The following is a 26175-nucleotide window of genomic DNA, read 5'->3' on the forward strand; positions in this document are numbered from 1 at the left end:
CTCTTTAAGGCGCTTAATATCATTGTCCCCCTTGTCATTAGTCCAATCCGTTTAAACTGATAAATCCAATTTCACACACAGACGTTTGTTTAAACTGTCACGAGGTTGATATTGAGCTCCCTTTCCTAATTTCTTTAAGTTATGATTTGCTTAGCGTGTTGCTGATTACCGGTGGAGACGCTTCGCCCCAAATCACATAAGTATAAAAGAAACACACGCACACCTGAGAGGCGAGAGTGTGGATTTTCTTCCATATTGCCAAGAGAGGCAGATTTCTTCACAGCTTCATAATTATCAGCACATAAAGCTGTTTTATTGTATGACTTACAAAAGACTGGGGCAGCAAAAAGAGATTATTGTTGCTGTCGAGTCTTCTGCTGGTTATTTCTTGATTGAAGAGATCCAGCATATTTCTTAGTCTAACCATCAGTCCCAAGCCCAAACATATTCTGATTCCACTGATATAAAATAGAACAAAAACAGAAAATCCTCACACTTCAACAGCTAATCTACAAAACAAATTAAATCACAATCAAATTCTTTTATCTGTAACACATACACACTCTCATACTTGAGGGTTTGAGTCAATAGGATTTTTTGCACAGAGGAACATCCATGTAAATACTAACTAAGGCCTAAAAAATATGGCCAATAAATTAAAAAATATGACCACTGTGACAGGCAGCACGGTGCTGCAGTAGGTAGCTGCATCTCCCAGTACTCTGTCTTCTTCCTACAGTCCAAAGTCATGTATATTAGGTTAATATTTGATTCTAATTGGCCATAGGTGTGAATGTAGCATATTTTCCAGACCATTTCTCCTGCATTTGATAAGCGGTTAAAGAAGTGTTGAGCTTTGAAGCTTTGTTTGGCGTTTTGGCCGTCACAATCTTAGTTTTAGCTAATGCTAACTACCTCAGTGTTTAAAGTGCATCCACAGATGCATTAGAAATGAAATGTTGATGTATAAATAGAGTAATACCAGAATATTATTAACCAACACAGAAGGCCTTTTAGCACAATTAACTGCGCAACAAGCCATAAACATAGTTCAGAGGTCCAGTTCAGTGTTTTAAATTAGCTGAGGTAGTTAGTATCATACAGCTAGCAGCTAAAGCAGCCTGTGTCACGTGTTATGGACATTATAAAAGATGGACAGTCCAGAGCTTTGATGCCATAAAATGAAGCCAGTGCAGAAGTCTGATCAGATCTATCAACATTAACCATCTAACAGTTTGTAATTCTTTCGGTTCTTTAAGATAGAGTTTTAAATGATTCTTTAGATATACTTGATATTTACGTGTGAATGTAATGGACATATGGGATTTTTTTTTTTTACTGTCTATGTGGTTTAGAAATAATTGGTCTAATTGCATTAAATTGCCATCCGCATTTGCATTAGTATAATTTGTCTATTGATGAGGTACAATACAGATGGTGATAGCTTCAGATGCCGTAGAAATCTGTGGAAAAACAGCTCTCTGTCTTGACCTCTGTTTACCTCCATTATGGACGCGCCAAAGGGGCCCAGGCCCACCTGGTAAAGGCACTTTACCTAAAATACCCATATCACTGATACGCAATTGCAGTGTGAGCTCAGTTTAATTAGCAATTGTGGTAAACAGCATGACTGAGGAGGACACTGAGGATGCAGGTCAGACAGTGGGAAGTACCCTTGATGTCTCTTTGAAACTAATTCATCAGCTTGTGCAGCTAGTTTTAAAGCATGATTCGACTAAAAGATTGCAAAACCAATGGAAATGTGTTGAGTGTATTGTGCACTCACAATCAGCTGCAGTGTGTGAGTTCATTGATCCACTTCTGCACTTAGAGAAAATGTTTGTGTCCTGTTTGTCTCTGTAACTTAAGATTTAGATTTCCTACCTGTAGCTACATTTCTCTCTTGGCTTTTTGGAATAGCAAGGTGAGCTCAATGGCCCCCATCAAAGCTGGTTGCCTGTCCACTTCTTATGGTCTGCTGCCTCTGTAAATGCTTTCCTCTTGAGCTGATGGGCTCAGTCGCTCATTTCGTCCTTAATTTAGTCCATTTTGTACATCTTGGTCATACTGTGATTGAGTAATGATGATTATCTGGGGTACGCTGATGGCTAATGATTCATGATTGGTAAGCTATTAACAAATGAACATTTAACAGTCACCTCTATTCCTCTAATCATATCAGGATTCAAAACATCTAAATGGCGATGGTGAAAGTCCTCACCTTGAGTCGGTGGCTTCACAGTAGCTCCATTCATCTTATACCACCAGGGTCCCCAAGCAGCTTTCACTTAATGATGCTAAACCCCTAATAATGCTAACTTAGTAAAAATTAAAGATCTGAGTTGTGAAAAACAAACAAAAAGCTAGCAGCAGCTTTTTTTTTTTTAGTATACTGTAAACAAGTGTGTGTTGACTGTAAAGCTGGTCGTGTTATCACAGGGGTCTTTTGGGATTAACTTGTTTTTGGAGCCAGCCTTAAGTGGCCATTTGGGAAACTGCTGTTTTTGCTTCATTTTTCAGTCAAGGTGGTTGCTGTTTGATGCTAACGAGCTAAAATTAGACCACGAGCTGATGCTAGCGCTGTCTGTTGTAGGGTTTTTTGGTCTCTCTCTCTAATGACTCCTTAAACTTAAACTGGTAAAGTGAACTCATACTCACACCCTCAAAAAGCACACAAGTAAGCATAAACTGATAAGTGGGTCATGTGCACACTGACAAAGAAGCGCTTTGGCAGTAATAAATACTTTTAGCCCAGGTAAACAGCTGTGCAGACACACACGTACACATTTTGCTTTTTTACAAACAGGCTTTAAGCTGGTGAAGAGACCATACACACACACACACACACACACACACACACACACACACACACACACACACACACACACACACACACACACACACACACACACACACACACACATTTACAGAGAGAAACATCTGTTTTTGGCCTATAATCAAGCTCATATGGACCCCAGGGCCAATGTGACAACAGCAGGCGAGACCACACATTAGATACTCCCACTAGTTGTATGACTGACTGCTGGGGATTTAGAGCAGTCAGGGGGTATCAACCAAGAGTACAACCTGTAATTGTTCTTACAATAACACAGGAAGGTCTTTTCCAAATTAATACATGCCATAATTTCAGGGAAATTTAGGCCAGCTAACCAAAATCTCAGGAGCTTAATGTCTTATGTGGTTCTTAGGTGCTGTAATGCGTGTTTGTGTGTGTGTGCTCATGCTGCATGAATATGCATTGCGAGGGCAAGCTAACTTTTGCAGCAGCAATATGAGGCAAAACCTAAACATAGAAAGTGAATTAATATATTAGAGTTAAAAGCAATGATATTCAGCTTTGATGTTGAGCCATCAAAGGCGTCATGAAACTGCACAGTTCAGAGGGGCAGTGTTGTGCTGTACTGTATATTTAGCTGTGAGCTTAAATTAGACGTGTCACCGCTATAGACACATGCCATGCGGGCTCATGCGTCTCTTCATCTGTCAGGGAAGTTGATGTAGCTGTTGCAGCTGATTAGATGATATTGTTTTTGCTCCCAGGTGGCAGTTTTTGGAGGACTGTGTTTGTATTAAACGCGAGGGGTGGTTGGGAAAGAGGGTAAAAAGACGGACAAAGATTGCATGTGTGTGTCCCTTTGTGTATTAATTTGAGCGTGTGTTTGTGTGTGTGTGTTGGCTCGTCCTTGTGCGCGCCTTCAATTCAGCCGAGCGAGAGCGCACTGAGTCCCTTCCTCATACCTGCCTAATCAAGTTGTAGAGGAGCCTGCAGCAATAACGGCTCAGAGTTAATACTGGCTGGCCCAAATACAGACTACAGCTTCTTACTCGTATCCTGAAACCCTTTGGAGTTTCCCCCCCACAAAACTCATTAAACGCCGACCACAAGCCTTAAGTTTACACTTGCACACACTCGTGCACACCTGCTGACACATGCATTCTTATAATGATTATAGCCCATCCATCCACTTCCTAGCAAAACAGAGGGTGGGTTTTTTGATAATTATGTCTTTGCAGGTTTAAAAAAAAGCTTAAAGATATACCGCTTTTATGATATGTGGCAATTTCCAGCTTTACAAGTGTGTTTTATGTGCTATTTGTTCTGACAGATGTAGCATTCTCACTTTTTTGGGTTAGAACACGAGCAGACAGACAGGATGTGTATCCTCACTCTTTGTAGCCTCGAATCCCTGATGCTATCTGAGATTTCTTTTACAGGAAAGTGATGACACACTATCAAAGTGATTGCTATTTGTTACGTTGCTCATTTGGGTCAATTAGAAGAAACTTATTATGTGTTGTCAGTGTTTTGGGGGCACAGTGACACCGTACCCCAAGGACTTGCAATTAGTCTGACTATGAATTCCTCAAATAGTCACTAGTGTTCGTCATAGTCGTCAAAGTGTTGTTGCTACAAGGTAGTTCAAGGCAGCCGTGCCACGAGCTGAACATAGAATAGCTGAAGAGTGAATGCTTGCTTTCTAAACCCAACACTATGATAGCACAGTGATATTTCTTTGAATGTTTTATTTTAAAAAAACAACACTACAATTTTTTTAATTATGTAACACCCGGATCTTTGCAGTAGTTAAACAGTAGCACAGATTTAATATTTGCTTTCAAAGAAGAATTTGCAGTTTAATTAAAGCAAACAAGGAGGAAGGACACCTCCTGTGTCAAAATTTATGTTCAAATTAATAGTAATGTGTTTTATGTTGTGCCTCTCTCTGTGAATGAAAATAACTTTAAATAACGAGAACTAAACTCTGCATGTCTGCTGGTTTTGGAGTACCCACTCAGTATGACTGCTTTACAAATGTTACATTTGCATAATGCACCTATGTGAAACTCCCTTGGACCATGAAAGATTGAATAAGATATGCGGTTATGATGACCTTTGTCTGAATTTTTATTTGACCCGAGGGCACAGACGCCACCTTCAACTTGTCTGTGTGATGAAAAAAACAGATGCACGAGTGTTGTGAAAACCTTTAGAGGAGATTGAGGGAAGATGATCCAACCCCAGACTGACCCAACTTCAAGGAGCGCTCTGCATGCCTGAGCTGGACAGAGCTCATGGTCAGGTGTGCTTTGCATATCTGAATGGGATCAAAATCAATAGCTACAAGAGGCTACTCTGGGTATGAAGTGAGGTCTTCTTACCTTTTTTATATTTGGGGAGTTTCTGCAGGACATTCCTGTGCAGATACATGTGAGTATGTGAATGCTCCAGCTTGGCTTTTAGTAATACATTTTCTGTGAAAGAATATCAAACCCCTTCCACTGCATCACTTTTAGGAGCTGACATGCTCTCTCTATCCACTGAATTCAGACCAGAGGAAACCAACTATAGTCATAAAAACAGCCTTCTGCACACTGTCTCAGGCAAAGTGCACTTTTCAGCCTAATTACAAGCTACTGCAGCTCTTTGTCTAACTCAAAATAGCCTTGAATTTTTCTTCTTTTTTTTAATATTAAAACCAGAACTGACCTCCCAGCTGAATGCTGCACAGCCTCCCTGAAGTGTTTTTCATATTTTTTCTAAACCATCTCAAAGTCTGACTGCAAATGGCAATGTCAGCAGTTCTTTCACCTTGAAATACTGTAAAGCACATTAGTGAAGCGATGATTGAATGTGGCTCTGTGATGCTCATTCCAAAATGGTCAGAATCAAAGGTGGAACTGACCAGGCAGGTTCAGGTTCCTCCCTGTTTTCAGAGTCACGTCTTTGTTTGCAGTTCTTTGATTGTCCCTGTGTGGCCAGATATAATCTTTACCTGCTCTACTTTCATTGCACCCACCTGTCCATTCTTTGTAGCGTAATTTAGCAGTACACTGGTGGAGTGGATTAGCTGTGCAGTTCACGCTTTCTGTCTGAGGTTTCATGCTTTTAAAGGAGGGCAGAGTGTCATTGATCAGAGAGAGAGAGACAGTGAGGAAACATTATGGTGAGACCTGATTAGTAAGAGCGGAGCATGACGTGCCGAGGGATCAGCATCAGTAATGACACCCGAAGAAAATCTGCTTGAGCCTCAGTTTCCCAGTTTCCCTCTGAAGTTTGAAGTTTCCCCTCCTGTCCTTGTCTCCAAAGCGTGGCAGCTTCTCAAATGCACCACCTCCCCACCTCAGTGCTATTATATGAAAATCTATGAAACAGCCTGCAAAGGCAAATTTCACTTTGGGAGTTTTAACGATGTTAGTAGTTCCTGTTTGGTTTGGTTAACATGAGGCAGGGCTTACTTGGCAGGGTAAAACTCTCATTTAACTTGCATTTCTTCACTGGCACTTTGTCAACTTGTGCTCCAATTCAGTACTTCTCATGACCTTCCAATTGGCATTTACAGAGGAAATCTACCTGCACAAAAGGCTTTGTCACAGTGGTTAATGAGCACATGGTGAAGGACAACCTGGTCATTAAGCCTTTGGACCTAAGCATGTAGATAATGACGTCTATTGATGTGAGGTGAAATAATGATGTGGCGTGGTTTAAGCTCTTTTACCTTACAGTAATCCAGTGAGTGTCTCTGTTAGAGGGGAAATGTGGGTTGTTAAAGCCGTCAGCAATGAGTACTTTATAAATAGCGCTGGAGCGCTGAATATTCATGCCGCACATGGAGGATGGTGTTAAGGTTAATAAGATATTTTTAAAAAACTAGTTGATGAACTGAGATTTTAATATGCAAATAGGGCTCATCTGTCTTAGTGTGCATGAATTTTCTTTTACAATAATAATCAATATGAATGTTTTTCACTTACAGAGGAAATGATGGAAGTTTTTCTTTCTTTTTTTAGCATTGCATAAATGAGAAAATGCTGTCAAAAAAATCCACTCTGTTTAGGAATAAAATATTCCTTGCTCCCAATGTTGTGAAAAAATCTCTTTTTTTATTGGAAACGTGTATTTATGGATACATTTTTAATCAAATACATGTATTAAATCTCTGCAGACTTTTCTAAAGGAAAGCTCAGAAAATGCATAATAAAAGTAATTAAATGAAACTCTTGCACACTATCACTACTGGAATATTTAATAAATACAATGTTTAAGTTAATTTGCTTAATGCCTCAATCAACCCAACATCCACTATATGAATTTAATGTTACTGATGGTGCTGTGATATTTAGATAAATTAATGTTTTTACTTAAAAGCTAATGTTGCCAGATTGATGAGCCTCCTGTTTGCTTCCTTCTGGGGTACACAAATAAAAGTGTCCATTAGTAAGCTAATCTCAGTAGCTTGCATGTTATATGATTGTGTAAATGGTAAATGGACTGGCACTCATATAGCGCTTTCCTACTCTAACTGGGCATTCATCCAAACACACACTCATTCATACTGGTTGTTTTTTCTTATACCTATAAACCTTGTGTAACATTTGCGAACGCAATGCATCAGGAGCTTATTATTTTGTCTGAGGATATTTAAACATATGGATGGGAGGAGCTGAAGATCAAACACCTGATTCTGATTGGCAGACAACCTGGTCTCCCTCCTGATCCATAACTAGCCTTGCAATATGTGTGTGAGTTTGTGGAGATGCTGCACACGATGAAGGCAGATTTCATAAAAACGATAAACTTATAGATGTCACCAGGAAGATTAAACATGCAAATGAGGTCAAATAATATTAAACCTTATGTAATGTATTTTTGATCATTTATTTCTACTAGTCTCAGAAGTCAGTGCATTAAAAAATCATATAAAATCAGATCATAATGATGGCAAATCCAGTGGCTGAAGATTTTATTCAAAATGGAACAAAAATGATCTGAAACAGACATTTTATTATTTCAGTAATCAATATTAGCCTATTGATTATTGATTTTGATGGCAGCAATGCAGCAAAATATTTAGATGGGGTCAACAAAGGGCTGTAAAATAAAAAGAAACAGATTTATAACTAATTAGGTTAATTAGCAGCAGGTGAGTAACATGAGTATAAGAAGAACATCTTATAGAGGCAGCTTCTAGGAAGTAATCTGCAAAAAACTCAAGTTGTAGAACCATTTTAAAATAATATCCCTCAACATTAAATTGTGAAGACTTTGAATATCCCATCATCTACAGTCTATAATATTATCAACAGATTCAGAGAATCTGCAAAAATGTCTCAGTGCGCAAGAAATAAGTCTGAAAATCACTATTAGATGGCTGAGATTTTCAGGCTCTCAGATGAATGAATCTGTGATGGAAATCACTGCACAGGCTCAGGAACACCTCCACAAATAACTATCAACCATCCACAATTGTAGGTTTAAACTTTGTTAACCAAAGAAGGAGCCATAAGTGAACACGATCCAGAAACACCACCATCTTTTCTGGGACAAGCTTATTTAAAAAGAAGAGAGAAGTGAAGAGAAGTGGAAAACAGTTCTGTGGTCAGATTAATTAAAATTTGACTTCTTTTTTTTTAATGGGTGCAAAGACCAAGAAGACCCAGGTCTGCTGAGCAGCTAGAATCCTATATCAGACAAGAATGGGACAACATTCCTCAGTTCCTATAATTTGGACTGTTGTTAAAACAAGAGGAGATGCTACAGAGTGGGAAACGTGGCTCTCTCACAGCTTTTCTGAGACATGTTGCTGTTATCAAGTTCAGTGTTCAAAATTATATGTTTTCTATGTTCTATTGAGTATAAAATCTGGATTCATGAGATTTACAAATCATCACATTCTATTCTTATTTGCATTTACAAAGCATCAAACTTATTAAGAACTGAGGTTGTATTTTTGTGTCTCGATATTGTACGTTATATTGTACAAAATTTTGTTGTTTGATTGACTTTTTAAAGAAAAATCATTTTGCTGGATATCAGAAGCATGCTACTATTAAAACACAATGCACTTGGATCATTCACACAATGATGGACAGCTCAGCATATATTAATGTCACTTGCCCTTTGCTTTCGCAGTTTTTTTCCCCTCTGAGAGGGTGTTGCGAGATGTTGTGCTTGTTTCAAAACAGCCTGGCCTCTCTCGTGGGGAAAATACGCTGGATCACACAGACGGAAATGCAATTACCGCCTCCCTGCAGAATCCTAATCACTGAGCCCTGATGTTAAAAGTTAGCCTCTTTAATGTGGTGCATTTCAAAGACGTAGCACAAATCATTTGATTTACTCACTCGCGTCCTCACAAGATGTAAATAAGCTTATTAACCAACCATTTTCATATCTTCATCCAATGACCTCAAGAAGCATTACCGACATTAATGCAACGGAGGCTCGAAAAACTTACTAGTGAAATTAATATATTTCAAATTTTTGTTTAAATTCTATTTTTTTGTGTCGGTGTAGCAGCTGGTTGTCTGTGTTTTCAGGTTCAGCTTTAACTGAATATAAACCGAGCTCCAAGCTAGCAAACTTAAATAAATTTTTAACACATTTGTTTTTAAAAGTGCAGTTGTGATATTAGTGCCTGTGATATAAATAACTGCAGAATCAAAACATTTGCTACACCTCCTAATTGTACCGCGGACTAAAATAAGTCTTCTTCTGGACGCCAAGTGGGAATCAAATGCCCAATTAAAGTCTTTACCCGTAGGCCCTGCTCCTGTAGAAGTGAACAGAAAAGAGAAGGAGAAGAATTACTGAAGTAGCACATTCCATCCTTATATAAGTTTTTGCCTTTACATGGCCTCAATAGATCCAGAAATACAAGATGCCTGGGGCTAAGGTGTGCAGCTTGCCTCTGAAAGTGGCAGGAAGTCTTGGGCGTCTCTATTTTGAGGAGGCTAACTGTCAAAGTGGACTGGTCCGTTCAGCTCGCAGTGAAACGCAATCCTTCAAAATTCCTCAGTACCACGGCGAGGAAATAAAGAGCGAGACAAGAGAGACAGGCCTACATCTGTTTGCTCTGTCTAGTGGAGACACAATCACATCAGATGTCTGCAGGCTCCGTCTCCAACTCTGCTCATCTCTTGTTCCAGTTTACCCTTGGGAGATAAGTTCGGGAAGATGCAGGCTCGGGCAGGCGCGTACGCACAAAGACCACTTCTGCTGCGTCCCTTCTGTGTTGAAACAGCTGCTGTTAACCAAACCCATCTCTGCTTTTCATTAACGCTCTAACTTTCTGCCATTGTGCCTATCTCTGATGTTAACACGACAAATTACAAAGGCCTGACACTGAACAGACACGCACAGGCTTACACGAATGCACACATACGGGTAATTAATTGGTTCCAGTGGAGCCGGGAACTAATTTACTATCCCTCCTGCCACATTTCTTCAGATACAGAGAGACTACTCATCTCAAGGCAGCTTTCTTATTACTCCCTCCCCATCTGTAGGTCCCTTATGTGTGCTGAAGTATATCTGTTCATGTTTTTCTTTTTCATACCTATGTTGTTGTTTTTCAGGCATATAATTACTGAGCTGTAGGATTTGGCTGCTTGTTAGGCTTGTTTTCTTCGATGTGTTGATTGTGAGAAACATGTGGAAAGATTGATTACCGCACACTTCTGCCTGCTTTTTTGCCCTCTTTTGACCATTTGGGATTTTTGTTAGGAACCAGCCAACTTAAAATAATTTTTTTTTTAAAAATTAAATAAAAAGCTATATTGAGATGGGCTGAAAAAGTATCGAACATCAGCTTGGTTAGAGCTACCCCACTTGCAGTCTGGTTTCTTTCCAGTAGCCAAAATAAACATCAGTCTTATTAATAAATCATCACCGATTTATGTTTTCTGGTGAAATTGGGTTACCAGTCTTTTATTAAATCTGACTAATTTAGCAAACGTTCAACCAAACGCAAACCAAAAGTTTAAAAAAAGTAATCTTACTCTAATACACAAAAGCTCTGTTTGTTCGCCTGCAAACTACTCCTACATAATCACGAGTTGAACAACCAAAATGGGAACACAGGTACATTTTAGGCCTCTGAATGTTCTTGTCTATATCAGATATTATGTCTTCATGTTACCTAGCAACCACCTACCAAAGGCTACATAGTTACACCTTATGAAAGAACCATATCAGTTTAATTTCATCAGAATGTCTAGGTTAATAAATAGACTGTATGTGTGTGCATGTAGGCAATGGGATATAGTCCATGTATAGGTAAGCTGTAAGGGATGTAAATATATAACTATAATGAAAATCAAGAGATCCTCTTTGACTATATGGGTTATATTTAACTGAACAAAATCTTGCTTACCACTCATATCACTGCACACTTAGCAGGGTTGGACAGTAGATGTAGACTGTTTGCAGAAAGGTTGAGATGAGCCCCCTTATTCATAGTATTTTCATTTATTTAATAAGTTATCGATATTGGATGTGGCTGTATTGATACAAAATCACCACACAACATATCGCGATACTGTGCTGTATCGATTTTTCCCCCCCACCTTTATTTGGCAGTGTCTGGCTGTCGAGTGTAGTAGTGAAAAGTCTGAAGCTCCAGCAGCACTTGTAGTGTAAAGAACGATTTTATTTCTTGGCCAACGTGTTTCGGCCAGTCATCAGTATATCTGTCCACCAATCCATACAACTGTGTGGTTGCATCAGCAAGGATGGGCTGGACATATGGTCATGCAATGTATTATCAGTGTATATTGTCAGCATTTTGTATGTATTTATACAGTGTACTTAAAACAATAAGATTTCAAGCCACGTGAATTAGTCCAGCTTAAAAAAAACACTGTTTTCCCAGCTTGTTATTATAATCTTGTCAGGTTCAAGTTATTGACATGTGTAGGCAAACAAAATGGCATATGATGTACGACCATAGCAGAAATTATGAAATCCTCTTTGACTAAATGATGTTACAAAATCTGCCATACCAATTGTCACTGAGGACAGTGTCTGGTTGATGAGTGTAGTAGTAGTCAAATAGCAGTTGACATGACCCCTCAATAACTGATGTTTATGTGTCCACCTCAACAAAACTCCTGATTGATTATTCTAATGGATCTGTTACCATTTTACGATTTAATTTGAATACATCATGTGGTGTTAAAAGGTTTTTGGTCACGTCACATGTTTTTGTGATAGAATAGAAAGGAAAAAATTGCAAGTGAAAAAATGACTTTATTGATATAGCTATTTAAATACAAAAAAAAATTACGTATGACAGTATATGTTGCAGACGAAGTGTTTTCTAGCACAGATGTATTTTTGAATTAAACCCATGTATAACAAGCTCATTTACACACAAGCTGATCGGATTAACCATTAATGCATATTCTGTTGGCATAATATGCATCAGGACGAGACAACAAACAGATGTTGAGGCTTACTTTACTCAAAATCCACTTAATGGGAACAGCTTGGCACGAGCATGCAAGGAATTAAGTTGATGATTTTTGAGGAGTCACTTTAAGCTATGTATGGCGTTATGTAGGTAAATAAAGATTGGGATCCAAAAACTGTCTTCTAAAAATCTCATCTGTCATGTTGCCAAGTTTAGACTATAAAAGTAAATGATACTTTATCTTGTTTTATGCTTCACATGTAAAGCCGCACTAACAGATTTTCTGGCACGTGAGGAAAAGTGGAAACAGCCTGTAAACACCCTTTGATTTGGCAGGCAAGCGTTTACACATCCAGCAGCAAATGCACTAATGTTAGCATTCATTTGGTGTCATGTTTGTGGCCACCAGGATAAAATCCAAAATGAAGAGTTAAAAGAAGCTGTAAAAGTCTGTTTAGCAGGGGTCAGCAGTAAGAATTAAGGACAATCCTCTGCATATAATTAGCTGCTATATACCAACAGGACTTTAAATAGAAACAAAATAGCACCACGATTAAGTATTAACTTTATGATTAAATACCCTTTCTTGCTTTCCACCTCTGCTGCAGAAGCTCAAACGGCACAAACAGCTGAGAGCTCTGCACAATCACAGCAAGCTCAGCCGAAGAGACTCGACCTCCCCTGTGGTGGAATCTATCTGTAAGGGATTTCATCCATCATTCCCCAGTCGTACTCTGTCAACGCTAAAGCTGATGATTGATTGCAAGATTAGTAATTGGATGATTCGAAACTGCAGAAGAACAGACAGAAAAGAAAAAAAAAATCTCCACTCACTGATTTCATTTCTCAGCTGAATGAGAGGAGTTTACCCTTGGATGGCTGTAATTTTCTTTTCATTTGTAGCGTGGTTAACATCAAGCTAGCATTTCAATGCTCTTTTGGACGTATAGGTCGATGAGCCAGCTGGTCTTGTAGTTAGTGGTTTCCCTGTGATACTGGCAGAGCAGTGGGCGTCCTCGCTCTGTGTCTTCGCCTCAGAGGTTCAGCAGGCAGGTGTGTTTGTATGAATGGCAAGTCAGTTTTCGACTTTGTGTTCGTGCACAGCCTTAGACAGTGATAGTGTAATTTTGCACCGAGTGAGACAGCCGGCTGCCCGTTAGCCAACCATGTAATTAAAGCTTTAAAAATGTCACCATTCCTCAGTGGTGGGCTTTATGCCCCTTATCGCTGCGGTCCCAGGTGAACGTGCATGTGTCGGTATGAGTTTAGTGTTTGTATTTCCTGCACTGCTGCCAAGTTATTTGTCTGCAAGTCTTTGAGTGTTGTGGCTATTCCCGCGCCACGGCCTTGGATCACTCATCAGATGGCACGGCTCTGGTAGCGCGAAGTGGCTCTTTTTAATACACCTCACGGAGAACAAAGGCTTTTGAAGTGTAAGGAATCTTTTGATGCCAGTTCATTACCTAAGCGGTTAAATTTTGGGGAAATGACAGAAAAATCTTCAAACATCCACAAAAAGGATTATTTTGATCATATTCAAGTTATGCGGAAAAGAAAAACAGAAATCAATCAAGCGTTTTGGGGATTGATGTTGATCTTAAGTATAAGCTGTGGTCGAAGACATTGATGAATTTAGGATTACAGAAGGGCCCAAAAATTTTTAATAACATGGGTGGCAGCAGAAAAAAACACTCCCTTCTCCTTATCAGAGAAGTGACTGCATTACGCTGCTGAGGCGCATATGGAAATATCAGCTCTCAGTGTGATGTTGTTTTTGGACAGCAGTGACAAACTGTGGGTTTCGTCTCTGAGATTTAAGCCACTCCAGCGCTGTAAGGTTGTTTTGACAACTTGGTCCCTGTGAACAGCGCCTTCTTGACACTGAGAGCAGCTCAGACACTAGCCTCGGGGTCTGGGCTGCATGTCAGAGTCAATCAGTGCCTCGGCCGGCCACATTTCTTTTTTTCCTCTCTTTGTTTCGTTTGTTTTTAGAAGGTGACACTGTTACATCCCTCAGCAACAGCCTGGCTATAAAGGTTAGGATAGGTGTGCTGTTTGTGTGATGATGGAAATTGGCACAGAAGGGCTGAGTGTGTGGTTTATAGATCCTGATAGCTGATAATCCTTTTTCCCTGTGTCTGTGCTGCATGTAAATCTCTCAGGGCCTTTTTCACTAAGAAAACATTAAAGAAGCAGTTCAACACTTGAAGGCAAATATGCTGATTCACTTCCTTCAAGACAGGCATAAATCAAAGTGACAAACTGCTATTTTATGGACTTTATTGGAATCTCTTCAGATCTGAGTCAATATTTTTTTTCTGTAGAGCAGTAATGTTTTGTTGCTGCAGAATTAGATACACAGATATAAGGCAAAAAAGAGAGTTTGTACAATTCTAATAAACTTAAAAGTCAGTATTTGGTATGAAGTCAGTATTTGTTCTTTGGTGTGACCACCTTGGTTCTTCAGCACTGTGTTAGGCAAGCTTTATGTAAAAGGTCTTCAGGAACGGTTCTCAAAGCTCTTCTTTGGATGCTGGCTGCCTTTCTCTGTCAAGACACACTGCTTCAGTAGTCCAGGCTCTGGGGAGGCCAATCCATGACTGATCCTGTAACTGCAGTGTGTTTGGGATCATTTTTATGCTGAAAAATGAAGCTGTTGCCAATCAAACACATTCCAGATGCTGTTATCTTTTCTTTGTATATAATTCCATTAATTTTGACAAGATTCTGAGCGCAAGTGGCTGAAATGCAGCCCAGCTGTGGACACTCCATAGGACCTGTTGTCGCTGATTTTCAGCACAGTTCTTGTGTAATTTGGCATACCTCTGCCTTTTCTTCAGTTTCCCTTCCATAAGAATGGCTTCTTGACAGCCGCCCTTTCACTGGGACCATTTCTGAAGAGGCTTCAGTGAACAGTAGATGGATCAGCTGAGCGTCCTCTGTCAGGTCTTTCCACCTGTCCTCTTTCTTTAACTTAACCTACGAGGAGATTTAAAGTTCACCAAATAAAATTGTCTCTCATTTGTTCTTCTGCACAAAAACTCGTGCGCACAGGTGACAACGTGTGGTTTCAATGCATAAATTCTTTAAATTATTATTGGTGCTGGTAGATTGGTGTTGTTATCTTTGGACACAACTTGACTTTCATGTTAAGCTGAGTCTGCCAGCTTCTTATCTCTTTTAACAGACTCTGTATATGAATATTTAGAATATTTAGGGTAAGTGACAAGATTTTTGGTGTGGCTTTCTGATTTCTGCTTATAGTTTGCTTGTAGTTCAGGGTCTTTTGATTGGGCATTTTTTTGTGGCCTACTGGTAAACCACTGATTTGAAGAGCAATGGAGGACTGTATTTGCCAAAAATCAAACATAACATCTGTTCATCTGTATTTTTAACACAAATCTGACCTGCGATGTGAAGCACCAACGCACAGCCTTCCCAACAATCACAGTATGACTTTTTTTTAGCACATGGTTGTTTATAAACATCAACAGAACATCTTCTCCAGACTTTTTAAGTAATTAAATAAATAACCAATACTTTCAAGCAATTTACAGTTGTGTTCATCTAAATTCATTTGCAGCATGGTGAACTGCATCAGACTCAGTGGAGGACTTAAAAGGATGAGGTTGTTGATTGACGAGAAACAATATTTGATTTTATTCTAATATATAGATAGTGGTAAATACTTCTTAAGCACAAATGTTCTCTTTAAAAGAAGTCTATCAATGATGTCTAGGCAACGTTGAAGATGTAACTCAACCAAACATCACAATGACTAGAGGCTGGGAAACACCACCAGCTGAAATGTTTGATATGTTGTCATTCACTCCAGTCAGCAAACTATAATAGGCTTCCAGATTTGGCAGTTTCTTATTTAGCCTAAATAAAAACCAAACAACTTCTCAGTGTGTTACTTCTCAGCTGAGAAGAAAAAAAACCCACTGAGATGATAAACTCTGTAATTATGAAGTCGGAGTGTAGGTCACGAGCTCTGGCTCTGCCTCGCTTTGACCTAAACTTGAAAGGAAACAGTTCAGGTCTGTACTCTGACCTCGTGTAATGGTTTTGAGTCACAGGTTATATTACAGTACCTCCAGTAATCATAAAAGGAGAAAACAGCAACACAAGCTCCTGCTGGGAATTGCTTTCTGTTGGCATGCGAGAGGATATTTCTCTCTCTTCAGACGTGATGTCACTTTCCTGCCACATTTTGCAGGCTGTTTAAGCCGTGCCTCTCCTGTAGTTGCGTTGATGCACACATGCAGACCGCACTCAGACACGTGGTAAAGCATCAGCGCAAGTGCTAGAGAGAAAGCAGGCCGAGTAAAAATAACAGCAGAATTTGGGAAGCTCTGGGGAGTTAGGGTGGGACTGTCGTGAAATTGCTGGGTGTGTTTTTGAGCAAGAGTGTGGAAGGAGTTAGTGTGTGTGTTTCTCTGTGGCTCAGTGAGTGTGTGCAAATATGTGCAATGTACGATTTAAGTGGACCAAAGCTATGGTTGTGGCCGGGCGAGTCATCAAGGCTGGTCCAAAAAAAAGCCTTTCTACTCCGTGCAGTACACAGCCTTCTGTATGTTTGAAATTCATTGTGTTTTCCAGCCTGTGGGAAAAGAAGTAAGCATGCAGTACAGGTTGAGCTACTCAGGAGCAATTATCTTAGATCTTAGATTACCTTAGATTGACCCTAAAATAGCAAAAAAGCAACAAAAAAACAAGTTTCAGCAAAAGGTTCGTGAAATGAACTTTAAGCTCTCAAACCGAGGAGGCTGCCTGCAATGTCTCACTGTACCACCAGAGAAGCTCGCGTCTGTTTCTCGTCCCCAGCGCCTGTGTTTCATCAACCATCTCGCCTCCCTCCATATGCTGAGAGCGGAAAACACACAGAAAGTCATGCACTTGTGTTTTCCGAATCTTACTCGGCAGTCCCAAACCCAACAACAGATTGGAATCATCATTCCAGCGAAGGAAAAATAAATTCATTATTTGCTCGATTTACTGTTTGTTCCAATTTCGACCTGTTTGTCGAACAGAATGGAATTTTATCCTCGCAGTCAGATTATGTGCAGGTGAAGATAAAAGACCGGAGCGAGGAATATGCACTGACAAAGAAAGACAGGACGCACCCTGCTGCTGTCGGTCCAAAGTTAAGAAAAGTCTTCTTGGTTTTCACTTGGAGACAAAGCTGTATTTTTTAAATGTCCAAAACAATGTGAAGGAAAACTAATTAGAAAAGATTGAACTTCTAAGGGAAAGTTTTAATCTAAATGAAGAAGCTTGAATCTTACGTATCCACGTTCATGGTGTTAGGGTTTTGTTAGCTTTGGTTCTTTTTGTGTTGTGAGATGACTCTGCCTGTGTCGTCTTCTGCGTTTTCTGTGTCTCAGTTATGGTAAGTCCTGTTTTATTTTAGTAATTGCCATCCTCTTCTTTGTCTTTATCCCTTTTATAGCCTTTATGAGCGCTTTCCAATGAGTTTTCCCAGTGTTCTAGCAGTCAGTTAATTCCCTGTGTTTTTATAGTCCACGTCCTCACTCACTCTGTTGTCAGTCTGACAGCACGATTGACAACATGAGTCGGGAGGACGCTCCTTTTGTTCTCTCTTTTTTGTCTGAGCTGATGTACTGAGCTCTTCCTGGAGTTTTTGTAGCATGTAGTTTTGTAGTTTGCACTTTGTTCAGCATTCCTGCCTCCAGTGTCCTGCATTGGGTCCTCAGTGTTCATGTAGACCCATGTTCAACATAGCTTTCTTTGCATGAGGTGTCTTGGCAGATCCTAAAACCCACTGTAAGGTAACTGGGTATCACAATGATGGTTAGCACCATTCTTTGTTAACTGAGGCTTTCTTCATTAGACTCTATGATAAGGTCATTAAAACCCTGTCCAAGTCGTAGAGAGATCAAAAATATAAGTTTGCTACAAATAAGGCAAGAAGAGAATGCAGACTGATTATGATTGAGCCTGTAAATTTCATAAAGATAATGCATACATTTTATTTGATTGTTTTACTCATTCTAGCATAGCAGCCACACATAAGAAATCGCAAAGTTTAATCTTCATACTTTTAACTCTTTACCACCTGAAAGTCTAGTAGAAGTATGACTTCAAGTGCTTTTCTGAACTGACCGGTTTCTGTTGTATTTCAGGCCTGCTTATAGAACAAAAATAACACGGTAGTCTCTAATCTAATCTACTTTGTTAGTCTCTAATGGAGTCTATTCTAATGGTTGTAAAACCACATCTTTATTTATATCTACTGAGGTGTCAAAACTCGGCATTAAGGAGTCATCTAAGTGGGGTGAAGAGTTAAACGTGAATCACATTCAGGTCTGACATTTCCATGATGAAGTGTACATAGAAATCTATTATACTTTGGCTACATAAGAATGTAATGAATAGCACAAAAAGTACATTTATGTGTTTTCTCCATCACCTACTGAATCCATTCATTTTAAATTCTTTGGAAGTGAAAACATCCAGTTTGCACAGCTTTAACTTTACTTCATAGCTTTGTGTGATGGTACTTCTACCATAAGACTGACCCATACAGAGCCAGTTCCCTTCGCTGACAATCAGTATCACACTCACAGTGATTTTAGGCTGAAAATCAGAACATAACGTGCTCCAGACTGAGCCATGTGCTTAGCAGGTTTCTATAGTGGTCTAACCAGGATAAAAGAGAGCCACCATTGTGACTCTAAAAACTTTGCCTTTAAGCTGTCTAATCCCTTGCTAACTAACTAATCTTCAAAGTACACCCCTTAAGGAGAAATATAATTTGTTTTTGTCCAAAACTCAAATGTCTGGCAGCCTTTGTAGTCACGTAGCTTTTACACCAGTTCATAAAATTATAAATACGAGTGCAGGAATCTGCGGTAAAAGCTATGCTGTTTAATCGAGACATCAGTGAGAGTGGCAAAGTAAAATATATAATGTATAGGATATAGAGCACACATGCAGAGGCCTGAGTGTGTAACTGTTTACACACACACTGACTTATTTGATCCAACTGTGGAGAAATTTCGATACAGAGTAAGAAGCTGGAGTGTGAAATGCTTTTGGAGTTGGAGAAAACTGGGAGAGATGTTTACTCAGCAGTGTGTGTGTGTGTGTGTGTGTGTGTGTGTGCGTGTGTGTGTGTGTGTGTGAGAGAGAGAGAGAGAGAGAGAGAGAGAGAAAGAGAGAGAGAGAGAGAGGAACCAAACTGTACATTTGCACATTTGATTTGTGCTTCAAAAGCCACACTGTGCAGCAAAGATAAGGTTTTGAAACAAGCCATCTGATCCAAGCGTGCTTTTCAATCCCACTCTTGGAGAGACACAAACAAAATTCTTTGCAAGGAATTAATCTGCCCTCTGATGTGGAGGGTCACCGAGCAGAAAGGGCCCTGCTGTGCTGCGATGAGCCTTTGATGGCAAAATCATCACTCCGTCATTCTCTCTGTCATCCGCTGAGCCTGTGAGACACCCAGCGGACCGAGGTGGACTAAGAGCATAAACACTGAGGGAAGAGGTCAGCGAAAGGTGGAGACAGAGGGGCACGCGGAGGGATAACAATATAAGACAGGGGAAAAAATCAGACCAGTGGCAGTAAGGAAAATCCCATTAGAGCCAGAAAATAACAAAAGTCAGAACACAGGCCAGTCTTTCTGTCAGTCATGTTGTGTTTCACACAGCAGTCATTCACTCAGTCAGGCACCTCATCAGTCTCTCTGTCAGTCAGTCATCTTGTTTGTTACTGGGCCACGTCATTTGTCAGTCATCCTGTCAACCTGGCAGGCGCTTGGTTGTTTGTTGGTTACTCAGTAAAACAGCTAATCGTTTTGGCTACTCAGCTAGTTGGTCAATGCTTGAACGCTTGAGTCATTTGTTTAGCCGTTTATTATTTCATCAGGTCACTTTCTCTACAAATAATTTTGTTCCATCATAATCTAATCTGTCAGTCTGACATTTTAGAAAATAAGACAGTCGGCTGTCCCTTTCAGAGCGACGCATCTCCATTTCTGTGCGCGCTTTGGTCTAAACACAAAATCGCAGAAACCAATTGGCAGACAGAGACACAGAACAACAAACCAACACTGGCAGTAACCCACCTGATAGACAGAGTGATAAACAGGCAAACACCCAGCCAGTCACATTCCAAATACACACATATAAGTCTGCAGCTTTACAAGCGTAGAGCTTTATAAAGCAGCTAGTGTCTTTGTGTGCTCTGCTCTAAAGCACAGTCTGGGTTGATTTTACTGGTGGTGTGCTGTGGGGCCATAGTGAGAGTGAGAGAGGGAGACCAGTGGGAGTGAGAGAAGCATCTATCAGCACCGTGGTGTGACCCCGATCTCACACTCCCCTGACTGTGTTTGGACAGATGGATCATCACTGCACTGCTCACATTTGACAAACGTGCTTACATGTGTGTGTTTGTATGTGTGTGTGTGTGTGCCCCCATGAATGTGTCAGTATGATGAATACAATGCCACTGTTTATTCAGGAGTCTATTCATTATGTATAGTGCAGTTTAACCATCATGAAGTCCCCTTCAGACAAAATCAATAGTGTTGTTAATATGATCCTCTCTGCACTTGTTACTGCAGGAAGACCTCAATTGATTAGTTAGTTAACACCTCAGCTCCTAAAATGCATATGCAAATGTGCGTGAGTGCAGACGGTGCAAATGCGACTGAATGCATTATTTTCTGCGTTTACATTTCGCTTCAAGTGATTTTAGCGAAATTATTCATAGTGTGGTGTCTCAAACAGTTGGCTTAGTAAAGGCATAGAGGTTTCAGTCCAAGACCATCACAGTTTAACACCCTACATAAGATTTCAGTGGATTACATTTGCAGTTTAATCTAAACAAGATGTGACATGATATTAATTAGTGAGCTCAGGGGCGCTGGTACCTGTTTTCCACTGCTTCAAGTCTTCTGCTAAACTGAGCTAACCACCTGCTGCCTTCAGCTTTATATTTAATTTAGAAATATGAACATGACCCCCCTAATTATTCCACTAAGTTCTGACATCAAAGTATATGTTAACAAAGATGTGGTTTGGTGACCATTAGAATCCGGTCGTTAAGTGATGACGTGACGAATCCTACTTCCAGGCCTAAAGTAGTCTGCGTTTAATATGGCTTTTGTGTTGTTAACATGTTTAATGTTATGTATTTTCTTCTATTTAATCTCAAAAAGCTCCTAAAACAGTCAGTGATCACTGTTGACCTCCCTCGGCTTTTATTACCGCTAATCATTTATTTAAGCTCAGTTTTTAAAACCTTAGGATGTAACTACAGCCCAGCCCATGCAGCAGTATATGAATGACTAACCTCGTATTGTGGATGGATTATCTCAGTTGTTCTCCTGGCTGAAGTTTGGTCCTTTTACAGCATCCTGCCATGCCATGTTTATATTATGCTAACATAGCTGTGTCACTAGCGGTCACGTAGCACATCATTATATACCAGCTAGCCAAACTTCAGTAACCCTACAAACGTCACTGCTGTTCAGTTTTCTGTCTTCATTTATGTTGGAAGTGATAACAGAGCTGTACGTTTTAATTTGTTTCCAAAACCCCGCAGTCAGGACATGCTATATTGTATTTAGATAGAAGCTAGCGAGCTAACTTCCTGCTAACATCTAACTCCATTAAATGTCATAAATTCAGTTTTCATGGATGCCTGGATGTTAAACTCAATTGTTACACCTGATAGAGCAGAACGCTGATCATTTTATTAAAGATGAAAGACTTTAGAGAGTTTTTCAACTCTCAGTAATGCCATAGTGATCGTTTGATATATGGACCTGCAGCGGAGTTTAGGCCCAGACACGGCTAGTGACGTCAGACTGAACGACCGGATAGTTTCCTGCATAGGCATAGGTCACTCTCACTTACTTCTGATACAAAGCCAGCCATTTTATTCTACAAGGAGGCCTGAAATATGACTGAAGCTCCTCTGTTCAGAAAAGAGCATCAAGGTTTACACCAAATAGGCTTTCAAGGGGTAAAGTGTTCATTAAAGTGGTAGCTGGAGGTTGATAGCCGCCACTAAGAAATCAATTGCTAAAGGTGCTGTGACTCAGACCTAGAGACTGGTCAGCAACCCCTTCATGACCACTATTCACTAAGGAACATTGTGTATTCCCTGACTGGTTGGTAAAAACGCCCCTGCAATTGCTTTGGTCATTAGTAGCTTGCCAAAGTCATCCACAGTTTGCATGGAACTGCTCTCCAAGCAGCAGTGGAACTGTGAAAAGTATGACAGTTATGGTGCTTATTATTGTCAAAAAGGATCATATATAAATGTGTGATTGACCAGTTGTGAGTTGGGTAGCGTGCTGTTTCCCTCTATTTCACAGTCAGATCTTTCTCATGCACATAAAACCTGGTTTTGATAAGTTAAGGTGGGGATGGCGAATATGCCCAGCTTCTGGCTTCACAATAGCTGGTAACCCACCCACTTCACTAACTCATGTACCAATGACTAATCCATGTTTTATATTCGATCCTGTAATCTTAACAACTTCTACATCTTTCACTTTTTAAAGTAAAAGCTGTAGAAGTTGTTAAGTAGAAGTTGAAGGTGGTATTCTTACACAGCCCTTGAATAAAACAAAGTAATTATCATTTATCATTCAATTTACTTTTTTGAATATGAATTAACCTGACTTCAATAGGACATTATGTACATATGTACTGTCTAATTACAATAATTATACAGAAAATTACTTATGCAAGCTTTAAATTCCTTCCATTTATCAAATGTCATTTACTGAGCAGTCCATGACAGCGCTTCAATGTTAATTATAGTTATATACTTATACCTATACTAATCAGAATATAGAGCTACTGCAGGGGTGGGGAGAAAGACAGAGAAAAATTGTTCTGTTTGAGTTATTGCTGATATTTTTGAGCCTTTTAAATGTTGCATTTGACATTAACTAAAAAGCAGCTGCACTTACACTTGGTCTCCTTCTGTAGCTAGCTTGTCTTGAAGATAAGCACCATGATTGCAAGTTTATTGACACGAACATTCATGAACCTGCTCTACTGAGAGACATGATAAGGGGGAAAAGGATGTGTGGCCAGTGACAATAGTGTCTCTCTACTGGAAGCAACAAAAGCCTGCTGTATACACACACACACACACACACACACACACACACACACACACACACACACACACACACACACACACACACACACACACACACACACACACACATTATTATCTTGCGTGACATTATTAAACTGCCAGTCAGATTTATCCAATTATAATTAAGGTGCTTTAACACCTTTCTAGATTGTTCCAGCCCACTTTACCCTCTGCCCTCTGACCTTAATTGGGGTCTGCTGTCATCCATTCATGCTGAATATAGGCTCATGAATCAACAAGACAATAGCACTAATGAATTCAATTCAGTTCAGGTCAGTTTTATTTATATAGCACTAAATCACAACAACTAGACAACCCCCTATGAGCAAGCACTTGGTGACAGTGGGAAGGAAAAACTCCCTATTAACAGGAAGAAAGCATTTGCCACAACCAGCTGTGGGTGATGAGAGGGAGACGAGGCAAAAGACACATTGTGGACGAGAGCCAGAGTTTAGTCATTTGCAATGATTAGAGTCAAAGTGGTGTACAAACACTCAGAGACTGCAAAGAAGTGAGTGAAGAAGAAATGCTGTCAAAACATTTAGCTCACAAAGCTCAACACTTCCCCGGGTTGCATACGGCTCTCTACATACATTTCATATGACATCATTTATACCATGTTAAGTTTTTATGTGACTTCTACTCCCTCTGCTCTGTGCCCTGAATACACCGGGTGTTATCCATCACCAGGTCCCCGGGTGCTGTAAAATGCACTGGCCGTGTACATGTGTTCTTGTCTAGCATTGAGAATAGTAGTGGGTGGTGGTGGAGGCGTGTATTAATGCCCTGGAGATGATTTAGAGTTAAACCACCGAACAGCAGAGCTCTCTTCCAGTTTTCTCCCATAGGACAAGTCAGTGGCTTGTGGTGAGTTACAGAGAAAATAGGATCCAGTCAGAAATCACTTCAAGTGAAACAACAGCTTAAATGGTTTCTCTTTAAATAATGCAACAGCTCATGTGGTCATAAATCAGGTTTCTGTGGGTCTTTGAAGTGACATATGCATTTTTAAAATTTATGGCTCAAATGTTTTTAGCCTCTAGATCTTAATTGTTTTGCCATGTAATGAGAGGTTTTCATTGGAGTTGGCTTTCATGTGAATAGGCAGAATAGGCAGTACTGTGCAAAAGTCTTGAGCTACCCCTTGTTTCTCTTTATTACGCTTACAAGGAGTCTTTTAAAGTGGACTTGAGCAACATGAGTGAAAAATCCAAATTTGAATTTTTGGGTTCACAATGTCATCAATATGTGGCAGAGCTCAAAAAAGAAAACAGTGAGTGTCTACAGCTATGTATAAAACAGAGACTCTCTCATGGTTTGGAGCTGCATTTCGGCCAGTGGTGTTGGAGATCTTTTCAATGGATGCAATTATGAACCCAGAAATGTACGGTCAGACTTTGATCCACTATCTAATATCATCTGGAAAGCATCTGATATGCCTCATTTGTCAGGATGACAGTGATGCCAAACACACTGCCAATGCAGTAAAAGCATACCTGAATAGAAAAAAACATGCAGTAGAGCACTATCCATCATAGATCGGCCTCCCCAGATCCCAGACATCAACATTATTGAAGAATATTGACATTAACAAGAACAAAGAAAGCTTTGGATATCCTTGAAGCAACCTGGACAATTATACCTGAAGACTGTTAATAGATATTACAAAAAAAGTTTGCCTAAAAGAGTTCGGGCTATGTTGAAGAATAAAGGCGGTCATACCAAATATTGACTTTCAAGGTCAGAATTCTACTGACTCAATTTTCACTTCACATGCTGTGTTTCCATGTATGAAGTTTCTGCACCTATTTCTTATAAAATCTAGAGAAATGTCTTGATGAGCAGATCTACATGTATTAATCAACTTAATAAACATTCCCACTATTGTGGTGACCAGCAGATGAATTACACCAAATGAGTGCATACGACCATAAACTTTAGCGCATCCTGAACACTACATTTACCTTGAAATGAAGGCATATTAAAAATTTTAACATCCTGTAACTCAGTGGAACACAGAGAGCACACGAAATGATGAAGAAACAGATAAAAGGGACTGGTTACACAATAGCATGTATTTTTAAATAGCGCAACAAACTGTGCTCAAATGAGATGGCAGTGTTTTGTTTTCCGTGTGCGTGCATGCAGGGATGTTTGAGATGACGGGAGGTTACATGCAGGATTGTTACTGAGGGAGCGAGGCCAACAAAGGGTGCTCAACCTGCTGGCCCTGGCTTAAGCTCCTGTCAGCTAACCCTCTGTATGGGTGTGAATGTGTGTGTGCGTGTTTGTGTTGGGGGACCAGCAAATACGCTCACAGAAATCCATGTGAATAACCGAGCCCTTTTAAATCTCTGACCACATACACACACAAGACTGTAAAAACATCCATAATCTCATTTCCTAAATCGGGTTCACCTCTGCGCTCAGAAGATTATGAAATATTTTCCCTAAGTGAATGCAGGCAGAAAAGGTTGTAAGGCTGCATGAGAAATGACAAGAATAATGTCCAAGCCAGCAGACTAGCAACAGGTAAAATAGCTTTTTAGTGGGCAAAACATTGCTAAAGAGTGTCAAAGAAACTAGCAGACAAAGAAAGGTGCCATGTAAAGCGACAGGTTGACTAAAGCAAAATTTAGAAAGAGTACAGAAGCTGACGCATGAACCGTCAAGACGAAAGGGAAATGGAACAGAGAGAGGCAACTGGCGCTGGCTGTCACTTGCTTTCCCTTCTGTAGATGACAGGTGTTTTACATTACTCTGCGGGTGAGAGCAACACATATATCTGCACCGCCTGCACCTTTACACACCGGAC

The 26175-nt window shown here is 39.9% G+C and overlaps 1 protein-coding gene across 2 annotated transcripts in view; it reads left to right on the forward strand.

The window, feature by feature from the left end:
• Positions 1-26175, forward strand: part of sema5a (sema domain, seven thrombospondin repeats (type 1 and type 1-like), transmembrane domain (TM) and short cytoplasmic domain, (semaphorin) 5A) — a 155930-nt gene that overhangs the window by 14069 nt on the left and 115686 nt on the right. The window contains exon 1 of one of the 2 annotated variants that reach the window (XM_080864490.1): positions 17466-17604. The exons of the other annotated variant lie outside the window; for it this stretch is intronic. The gene's annotated coding sequence lies outside the window, so the exon portion shown is untranslated. Of the gene's footprint in view, positions 1-17465; positions 17605-26175 lie in introns of those variants that run through there. 2 annotated transcript variants of the gene reach the window in all.

This window comes from Rhamphochromis sp. 'chilingali' (genome assembly GCF_963969265.1).
Source record: "Rhamphochromis sp. 'chilingali' genome assembly, chromosome: 18".
NCBI lineage: Eukaryota > Metazoa > Chordata > Actinopteri > Cichliformes > Cichlidae > Rhamphochromis > Rhamphochromis sp. 'chilingali'.